Source organism: Fopius arisanus, unplaced genomic scaffold, assembly GCF_000806365.1.
Source record: "Fopius arisanus strain USDA-PBARC FA_bdor unplaced genomic scaffold, ASM80636v1 scaffold00033, whole genome shotgun sequence".
In the NCBI taxonomy this organism is placed as follows: Eukaryota; Metazoa; Arthropoda; class Insecta; order Hymenoptera; family Braconidae; genus Fopius; species Fopius arisanus.
The window spans coordinates 1,161,136-1,172,643 of NW_011887772.1; the positions used below are offsets into that span (position 1 = coordinate 1,161,136).

General features: G+C 33.4%; 1 protein-coding gene across 1 annotated transcript in view; it reads right to left on the reverse strand.

Moving 5' to 3' along the window:
- Positions 1-11,508, reverse strand: part of usp (ultraspiracle) — a 40,382-nt gene that overhangs the window by 26,493 nt on the left and 2,381 nt on the right. The window lies entirely within an intron of this gene.

Here is an 11,508-nt window from a genome sequence, read left to right on the forward strand (position 1 = left end):
TTATTATTATTATTATTATTATTATTATTATTATTATTATTATTATTTTAATTACTATTCTTTGAGTATTCATTACATGAAGAAGAATAAACCAAAATTAACAAATGTATTTATAAATATATCGAAAATGTGGTGTTCTGTGATGGTAATTGAAATGTCAGATTCCATTGGGTCTTTTTTTTTTGTGGCATTCGACGGGAAATTTTTGATTGTATAAAAATGGGGGGTTTTAGGAGTAATTTTGAAATGTTAAAAATTTTGAAATGAGGAAAAGAGGGAGATAGCAGATTGGAAAGGGGTCGGTCGTTGGAGCTTGCGCCAGTCAAGTTCTAGTGCAGCATTCAAGGGGAATCCCCTCCTCTAGAGCGCCCCCTCCCCTAGAGCGCCACCTCCTCCCGCGATGGCCTTCCGCCATCACCCGCTCAAGGTTATCCGGAGATAACACGGAAAACGAGGTAATAAACTTGATATATCCCTTCCTTTTTATCTTGATTTTTGGGAGAAAGTATATTTTCCATTTGTTAACTAATAAAAAATCGCATAAATCGAGGAAAAAATCTGCACTGACATATTCAGCAGTCAGAATGCATTCGAATGCTTCACATTTATTTTTTCATTTTGATGGATACTTATTGAACTGTTAGTTAATAATAAATAACAATGGACTTAATGGAATTGCCGAAAAAAAATTTGGAACTGCGATTTAAATGAAATGCATGGGGTCTGCGGTAGATTTACCGTTTTCTGAACGATTCTGAGTTGACGGATATCTCGTGATGCAAATCAGTGGTTACCTGGCACAATATTCGATAAATCAAGTAACCGTTGATTTCGCATACATTGACCTCGTTCCAACCTTGAAAGTAAGCAAAAAAGTGAAAATGAAAAAAAATTTTTTTTTTTTTATTTTCACTTTTTTAATGATTTCGAGAGGGCTATTATGATCTAAGACTTTAATATCAAAATCAGCAGTTGGTTTAAGAAAAAATTCATTTTCGAGGAAAATACCTTTCCCCCCCCTAAAAGTCATAAATCATGTGCGAGTCAGGGGTGATTTTTTTTTAATTTCAATTTTTTCGTTGAAGAGTTTCGGGATGATTTAAGAGTTAAATATATGCGAAATCAGCATTTGGTTGATGAAAAAATTGTATTTGAAAAAAAATCACTTTCCTCCCCCAAAAGTCATAAATCATGTGCGAGTCAGTGTTGAATTTTTTTTTTATTTCAACTTTTTCGGTGTCTTTGAGAGTTTTGTGATGATTTAAGAGTTAAATATACCCGAAATAAACACTAGGTCGATGAAAAAATTGCATTTGAAAAAAAAATGACTCCTCCCCCAAAAGTCATAGATCAGCTCCGTGGGCCAGATGTAAAAAAGAATTTGCATTTTTACGTTTTTTATGGATTTTATTTCTAGTATGAGAAGTGAAAATATGTGAAAGAAACTACTGATGGAAAATTTGAATTTTGAAAAAAGTGTATCTCTTATCTTTTCGATCAAAAAAAACAAAAAAAAAACTCTCTACCTAAAATGTTTGCATTATCCCCTCAAAAACAACATAGAACAGAAGTGATAAAAAAACTAGAGATGGAAGAATTGCGAGAATAAAAATGAGTAAAAAATAAGTGGTGGTGGCTGTCAAGGTCAGCCACATGGGAAGGCGTCTGTATTCCAACACTGAGAAAAAAAATATTCTAGCACTGGGTAAATACATGTTTTTGCAGCAGAACCAATTCCATACACTTGGAATTCGATTAACATCTTTTCACTACTGAAATCCAAAAATAATCAACTGTCACTCCCCGCAATTCCTGCTTTCTGCAATTTGTCAGTGCAAAATGCAGGAATTCCTAGACGAATTCCTGTGACATGGAGAATTTTTTAATCACTTTACAGATTGATTTCTCCTGCTTGTTTTCCGCGATTGGCATTAGTATCCGAGGACAAGAAAAGGTTAACTGGACTCTGCCATTCCATTTTGAATTCTTTCGGAAATTCTGAACAGGAACAGGTTTATCTATCATAGATTTTGGAATAAACAAAATGGTGAATGAAAAAAAAAACAATAGAGGACGGACTGAGGGAATTCTTCGGCAAAATCGAGATACGACAATTTAAAATTATGACAATATATATAAGGTATATAAAGGAATATATATGTAGTTGACGGAATTGCCCGGTAGCCGCAAGGACATGGTTTCATGGGTCATTTCACTCCCTTGCAATGTCGGAATCTTTTGAGGATTTGTTTTACTACTGCATTTTGTTGAGAATTTAATCTGGCTTCATGATTTTTTTTACGGTCCAGATAACCGAGTTAATGTGATAAGCAAAAATATGGGGGAAGACATTTTATATTCCAGGAATTCACCAGTTGACTCCCTGATACCGGAATTTATACCGCGATAATTTTTGGATTCTGAAATTTTAGGGAATTCCCTTTATTATTATCAAATCGTTATCATTGATTTTCAAAATGAAAAATATAAATAAATGGGGAAAGGGAAAATTCAAATTCAATTCCACGAGATGTTTGACAAAAATAAAAAATGGAAATTCACGGAATTAAAAGAATATAAAAACCAGTTATTATTCAATTATTATATATTAGTTATATTAAAATAACTAAAATTTGGGGACACATCGATAATTATGAATAATCTCAAATGACGGAAGATACCAACAATTGAATGTTCCTAGAATTAGTTAATATTTCCAGTAAGTGAAAAATCATTTTCTCCAATGTGTAATTAAACCCCTCAATGACTCGAATAAAACACTTCATACTCGTCAATTATCTCCCATTGGTAGTGATTACCGATGCAGAGTTTCATTTTAGCGGTAATATTTCGTTCGAAAAATGTGTAATAGTTGTTATTAAAGCCGTTGGTTGACCGCTCGATCGTAGAAAAGACATTAAAACAGTGAAGTTTCCTCAAATTTAAAAACAACTCGAGACTCAAGATGAGATAAAAAAAAGGATAAAACCTTGGGCGGTCATTAGGTGAAGTTGAAACGAGAAGGATCTTTGGGGAAAAAAAGGCTTGCTGAGTCCCTCAGGAACAATGGGGCCCCTGATTGGGGCCCACAAAGTGTTTTAGAAATTAGGCGGGTCCCAATCCTCGCATTGTGCAACTGACCGTTTTTTCGACAGCTGCATCCAAACGGTTTTTGCATTTTTTTTTTTTAGCAACCTTCCACTCTTTTCACTCGAAAACTATCCACCAGTTTCTCTTTGTTTCTTCCGTATTCCCATGGTCAGTCTGTACTTTCAATTTGTACTGAAAATTTCCACGTAACAGTAAAATCGATAACAACCGCAGGGTAAGGCGCGTTTTCGACGGAATTTAAGGGCATGATAAACGATTTGCAAAATTTTCGTAAGGACCTTTTTTATGGAGACAATCAAGAGCAGAAGAAAAGGTAATAACAAAATTTTCTGTATCTGTCATAGATTCAGAGATAGTTTCAAAAAACTCGGGGGATATCAAAGGAGTGCGGTGTAACTACGACTTCTATCTCACAACTATTCACGAATATTTATTCTCTAATGATAAACTCTGCCATTTATTAATAATTAACAATGGATGGCATGTTCTACCACCGATTAGTGGATTTGTAAATAAATTTTTTTGATCCACGATGCACTGCTATTTAAAAATCAAATGCTTTCAAATGAACCATTGGTTAACTATTAACAAATATTCATCCCGCAATATGCACCTCTACCATCTATTAACAATAAACAATAACTATATCAATCACAAAAAAAAAATGGGAAAAACATTTTTCCAGGTTGCACTAAAAATTCAGCTTCAGAAAATGCATTAAAGTGAACAATTCGTTAACTATTAATATTGAAATAGTTATTAATATTGAAGTAGTGAATTGAGCATCTGCTATTTGTTAACAACAAATGTGTGGGGATAAAAAAAAATGTTTTTTTTTTCTTTTCTTTCGTATCCCATGGTCACTCTGTATATTCAATTTTACATAAAATTTCGAGTTCAGAGTAAAATCGGTAGCAAGGACAGATTAATGTGAAATTTTGATGGAATTAAAGTACACGCTAACCGATTTCCCCGCGATTTCAAGAGGAGTAAACAAATTCTGTCTATTGATAGAGAAATATAGTAGTCTCTGCTGGGACTTTTCTTTTGTGCATGACCTTGAAACTAACAATCGAACAGGTTATCGTGTGCCATAGTGCAAGGTCAAAGTCAATGGATCAAGTGTTTCTCACTGAGAAAAATGAACTTGAACCCCAAAAATTATTTCATAAGCCGACAAATTCACAGATAAACACAGGAATTCACGAGAAAAACAACGGAATTAGCCATTAAAAAAAAGAGAGATAATCCATGTTCAATGAAACGTGCGTCGTAACTCGGAATCGAATTCAGGGATCAAACAAAATATTTGAATTAATTCATACATAAAGAATTGGTAGAATTTTCTTTATATCGAAGTCGTCTATTAAATTGATTGTAATTAAAAAAATAATTGTTATTTGGCGGAGAATTTTAATTGAAGTTTTACTGAAGATTCAACGATTTATGCCGATTGCAGGGGTTTTATACTTTTTAGATTTTTATATTTCTGAATGTAGTTGAGAAATTTAGAGAGAAATCGGTATACAATAATGTGGAAAGTTACCGGAGTCACCCCTTCCCGTAACTCGCAAGTGATTAATAAATTAATGTTGTTGTGTAAAATATTCATTCGACTGTTTTTGTTGGAATTTTTATGGTGAATAGTTAGAACAAAATGGCTGTTAAATGACCACTTTCTGTTTGCGATTTTTCGGTTCCAACTTTCAATTTCTTTCAAGTTTTTAACTTGAAATGGAAATTTTTGACATTTGGGCGACTTTTCATTTGTTGACATCGAACGTCACGCATCAGAATTTTTCAAAAACCAACGGCTCGATAGTTCTTTAAATGAAAATAACTTGGGGTAGAAGCCGCATGTGGGAATATACCAAAAAAAAATTAAATCGATTGAAGGTTTTGTTTTCGTAGAATAATGACAGAAAAGTCATAAATTTACGTAATTAAATTTACGTAATAGTGTAGGATCATAGTGGTCGTCAATAAATAAATGCAAAAGTAACTATTCAAGACCTGATAACTTAATGACTTGATAACTTAATTCAAGACTTGATAACTTCATAATAAAAGATAACACCTTGGTACATTAGTATTAAATTAAAATTAACATTGCGTTGTGATTAGAATATGTCTCTTCTCTCTGAAAACTCAAAACGAACTACCTCCTCAACTCTTCCAAATCTTTCTTATTTTCATCACTACTTTCCCCCTCTTCACTGCCATGAAAAACAATAAAGCAAACAAAATAAACAGATAGCATAAACTTTACGTTCCACAATGGACTTATTCAATTGACAGAAAATCTTTGTTCTAAATAAAGTCTTTTATTAATACTAAAAGTTATTTCCATATTCATCTTAAAAATCTTAAAACTCACAATAGTTACAGTAGTAAATATATAGTTATGTTTTAGCTGTCTATACATAATATAATGGATCGACAGAGAGTATATACTGTTGAAAGATTGTGTTTTAATCTGGGCCGTGTATAAGCCATTCTGGGGCTAGTGCTTTTCGATCCAGAATCGATCTCCTAAAGATCGATTGTTTCAGGTTTGATACTCGATTTTTCAAATCGATTTTCACGGGCTCATTAATCAGTCAGATGAATCTTTTTTCATCAAGATCGGTCATTTCTGTTATTTATTTTACATTTCTATTGCCACAAGTTTCCACTCTCATTTGTATTTGTCATTATTTCAAACTCATGAATTGTTTAACGTTGCGTAGCTAATAATAATTTGTTAAAATTATAACGTTGAAACGTCTCGGAAGTAGTAATTAAATTATTTAATTAGCCTTTCTATGCTAATGCAGGTATCAAAGTTCTTTAGTTGTTAACAATTAATTTTTTCAACATCAAATTTGAGAAATCGAAAAAATCGAAAATTACCAGAAAATTCAAATTAATAAATACGTATAAATACGCCAATGAAAAATCCCTTTTAAAAAAAGCATGTAACGTTTTTTGTCAGCTTTTTTTGGCGCTATGCATATCAAAATATATGTATGTTATTCGAGTACTTTGATGACTTTAACGGAAAATTCCAGCACACGAGAAATGGAGCACTGGTCAGTTTGATGACAGTCATCAAAGTAACCACCAGTGTGAAATGGACCGTGTAAGGGAGTTGGCCCACTGCAAATCTGACACCACCCATGCAACCCCTCCAATGTGCCGAAAACGTGAACGAGAAAATCGTAGTTTAAACTCCGAGAAAGTGGAGTTATTACTTCTTTGTGAAAAACATGGTCAGGAAGGGACCAAGACGGGATTTAAGTGCACAGAGAGGAAGAGCATAAGGTGAGCGTCAATTTCCATTCGAACATTATCTTCTTGCGTGATCCGGCCAGGCAGCATAATCCAGCGATGCGCCAGTTGGAAGTTGTGTTTTACCAACCACAATTATCAACATTTTGGGAGCCTTTGAACAGCCACTTCCACGTGGTGCTCCTGGGTCATGCCAAGAGCTGTTCAGTTTTTGAGGTTGAGTTCTCAGATTTGAACTTTACTCTAAAACATTGCAGTGTCATCGAAGTGACCGAATAACATACATATATATCTATATAATATATACAATAATATATATATATATAAATTAAATTAAATTATTAAATTTATTACATTTTAAATTATTTTTTATACAAATTTTTAGACTTTTTTCTTTCTTCTTTTTGAAATACTATATATGTATATATTATATTGGAAAAAAACGTGAATATTTATATATATATATATTCCAATGATAACACCCCATACGTGGACGATTTGGCGCGCATAGCGCGCTATATACGCTAGTTATCCAAAAAATCCACTTTTTCGTTTCAAGCTTTTAAAAATTTCAAGCTTTTAAACCGAAAATTCAATGTAATTTTCGAAAATTGTACAATGAATTTAAAAAGGGAGACGTAAACGTAAATACATCCACGAAATTTGAATTTGATATTGATTCGATGGGATGTTCTCGTTGTCAGTAAATATGGAGTCGATGGAGTATTCGAATTTGCATGAATTACTCGTTCACTGAGGCATCGCGAAGTGTAAGAAGACTTCACATGAAAAGGTTGGTAAACACATGCACGTGGGTACTTGGCTATAAATAATGCTCGTTCATGAGGAAGATTGATCTAACGGGCGTGGGTGCAGTTAGCGCACCAACATAACACCGACATAACGCCAAGGTCGACAGTAAAACAGCATTCGAGACGTATGACAATTACACCCATGCACCGTTATTCCACACTGTCTTTAAAAATCCCTAGGGTAATTGAAAGTTTCAATTATCCTACGAAAAATCAATTATAAATCAAAATATCATTTATTGCACGACTATATTCATCAAAAACGAGATAATTACGATGAATGCATATTGATGAATTAATAAACAATATTAGTAAAAATAATAATGATGATATATAATCCTAATAACAGATGAAAATTATTAGTAACAATTTTAAGCGGAAAATAATTCTTTTTAAGTTTCTGAGCTTAAGATTTATTCGCATCAATTCCACCAGTTTTTATTGAATTTCTCGAAACTGAAGAAAGATAATGGAATTTTAGTGAATATATTTTTTGTAGCTTTCATTTTTTCCTACAAATAATGTACTCGCAAAAAAATCGCTATCTACCTCCAATTCTGAGATACGAGTGGCGAAGTTGTTGCAAGGAAAAATTCACTTCAAGTGGAAATTGTGCACTTCCGATTACGTGACTTATCGCATAAATTTTTAAAAAACATTTTCCTCCATTTCTTTTCAGAGGTAATACGATAGTGGATAGTTCATTTTAGCAGTGTGAAAATGCATTTGAACAGAATAAACGAGGTATGACGTTGAAATACAGAGGAAAGAGCGGTTCCAATAATTTTCTGAAAAATGGGGCACGCTATAAATTCGCAATGTTGACAAGTGTGGAAAGTGGGTTAGTGGGTAATGTCCACCGACATTGACCCATATCCAGCTGTTGCACACTACTTCCCCTCTCCTCCTTCCCCCCTTCCCCTCTTCACCGCCACCCCCACCCCACTCGTGTCAAGGGGAGTTGAAGGGGTGGCCAGGGGTGTGGGCGAAAAGGGAGGGCGGGGGTAATGGAAGGGAAAGGGGAGAGCGTTGAGGGGTGGATAATGGTTTGAACCAATTGTGCAAGGTCTTGGTAGCTACCCCCTGGAGTGCACTCGACCCCCATATCAATTGTCGACTGAAATTACAAATTTGTAATTTTCAATTACGATCTTGTTTTAATTTTCATTCTGATTACAACGAGAATCATTTAATTCTCGTTTATATTGATTACCAATTTGATTGGTTGAATTGTAACTGTAATTTTGGTTGTAATTCTGATTTTGTCTTCAATTGCAATTTTTTTATTTCTTCCGAAATTTATAGTCAGATTTTAGGATTGAAAACAATAACTGTATTTTTTATAAATGAAGTTTTATAAATAAAAAAAAAATAAATGAAATTTTAATAAATAAATAAATTTTGTAAATGAATAAATTGAAATGGGGAAAATTGGAATTAATTTGAGATTAAAATGAATAGAAATAATCACTCCTATTCTTTGACAATGACTTTAGCGTTTACAAACACTAGAAATAATAAAAATTGAGGGTTTCCGAGGTTTTTAATTATAAAAACCACCGAGTTATGGAGATAACCTCTGACATCCCAACTTGTACGTAAGACTTCTTCATTCCTCTTTGTCTCATCAAAAAATAGCTAGTAATTATCTCGGGTCAACTCACAGTCCGATTTTTTCCGGGGAAAAGGTTAATCAAAAAGAATCGCTCCACTTGATTCTTTTAATCATCTCTAATCAAATAAAATTCACATATCGACTTTTAAAGATTAAGCTCTGAAATTATAAGTAAAATTAGAAGTGGCTTTTCCAAAAATTTCCATCATATTCAATTCTCCCTGAAATTCCAAAAAAACTCGTAATTTAAAATTCCAATAAATCGACAAATTATCGAGGAATATCTCCGAACCTAAAAAACATACGGAAATTTTCGTAATTGCCTTTTGCGTAATTAAATTTTGCAGTTGCCATTGCTCTCTGCAAAAAAAATTGTACGTAAAATTACGTAATCTCTAATAAACCCGGAGATACTGCCCCGGAAATTCACTGGGTTGAGATAAAAAAATTTGTCACGATGTGTAATTGATATTTAATGAGCACATTAGGAGTACATAACAGTTTATGTAATGATACATACATTAAATAACTTAATTGATTGTATTTTATGAATTTTCCTGTATGAATGGCAGGTCCAGGGAGCGGCATGTGGTAATTTCTGTTAGGCCTTGTCTTCTAGAGACAATAAAATTGTTTCGTAACGTTCGATATACCAGTGATGCCTTTTAACACGTGCATACGTAATGACAGGAGCATTAGCACGCATGAGAATTGAGCTGCATGCAGCCTTGATAAATCATGCAAGACTCAATATTTCCTCTTTCCCCCAACAGACTCTCCATTAATATCGCGAATATTTATTAGTACAAACATACGTACCCCGTGGGTGTACTTTTTCCGCTGATAGTTGACACACTAAAATAAATTAACCACTCGGAGCGAATGCGATGATCATTTTTATGAGTGATGCTAAGAGCTCGTTTTATCAACGTCACGACTCCTCTCTCTTATCGTTTTCAGAGACAAAAGATAAATTTTCAACTACATTCATTAATTGCGGTGGTCATGTCACTACGACATGCGACGAATTATCGAATCGTATAGGAGAAACTGACTGAAATTTTTACGCAAATCTTTCCTCAATTTGACATTTTTACGCAAATCTTTCCTCAATTTTAACGAGTTTTCAGGAAAACTCGACTACAGGAAAAAATGAAAAATTATTGCTAGTTGTCAATGTAAATATTCTGGATATTGTGGTACCAATACGGAGTAATTGGAGGATGTGATAGGCTGGGAACTGATGATGAGAGCGCGGAATGAAATAGATATAATCTGATGGAGGCAATCGAAAGAGACACGAGTCTAGTTAATGTAGAGAAAAAATTTTATAGAGATACTACATGGAGAGAAATATTTAGTAAAAATTACGGAACTTTCAGTTCACTTACCGATTACGGAGTTGATTCGAAAAATTTAAGTGACGGTATCGTTATTTTTCACCGATAATTCAGATAAAAATTACGGAACACCGCGGAAAAATTCCGTGACATTAGATAAAAATTACGTGACAGTTCCGTAAAATTTCCGACAACCACATTTCGCTCCAGAATTACGGAAAATACACGTAATTTTTATTGAATATTTCTCTCAGTGTAGCGAATAATGTGCATATAAATTGCGTATATGACTAGGAAAAATAGAAAAAGTTAGAAAAAGAAAAAACTGGTGTCAGCATAACAATAAATTACAACAAGAAATTAAATAACAAAAGACGAAACCTGTGAAATTTTTGGTACTAGACATGTACCATGATAACAGACTCATATCACTTAAAATTCTGAATTAATCTTAATAGTTTGATATCTCTTTATATTATCACACATTTCTTATCGAAATATGTAATAATATAATATAATATAATGTAATATAATGTGCAATAATTTTATATAATAGTACAAAAAATAAAGATCTATCTATATTTATTCTAGATGTTCTCACTAAAGATTTTTGCTACTAATGAAACAGGAATTATTTTTCCAAACAAATGTCTCGAGGATAAAAACTATAATAATTAATATCAACATGGAATACACTACCAGGACGTCCGTTTCCCTCATGCCATATTGCACGCCTACAGATCCCTCAGATAAACCCATTAAAAACCCTAAAGTAACGAAACAAACTTTTATACTACAAGTGAAAAAAAATGAATCGTAATGACTAGGTAGAGCACGTCTAATATCTACTCTCGCAGTCGACAAAGCCGGAGGATACAATAGCAAAAAAATTATCCACAAACGACAGGTGCAGCAGTCGATTTTTAAATCCCCCACCCCCTGTCTCTATCAGAAAAAAAATAATAACAAATTAAAAGAATGAAAAAGTCCAGCTCGTTAATTTAATTTCAATCTTAATTTGAGCGTATTAATTTTCATTTTCATTTTCGTTTGGCAATCAGATCTAGACGGCCGATTAATTATTAATTATTTTGAGAAAAATGTACGATTTTTCATTGGGGAATGAACGCTTTTTTTTTAGTGGATGTTTTGAAGGAAAAAATGGAAAAATTCGCATAAATCGGTTTTTTGAATGTTGGAAATATTTTCGACGTTAAAACGAATGAGAGACCCGTTGTGACTGATCAGAGGGAATAATGGAAACATTTAGGCTGTTTATTACGAAACAGTCCAACACGTGGACCAACCCCATAGACAGAGGGTCTTGTCTAATGGGTAGACCTGACACCCTGGACGAATT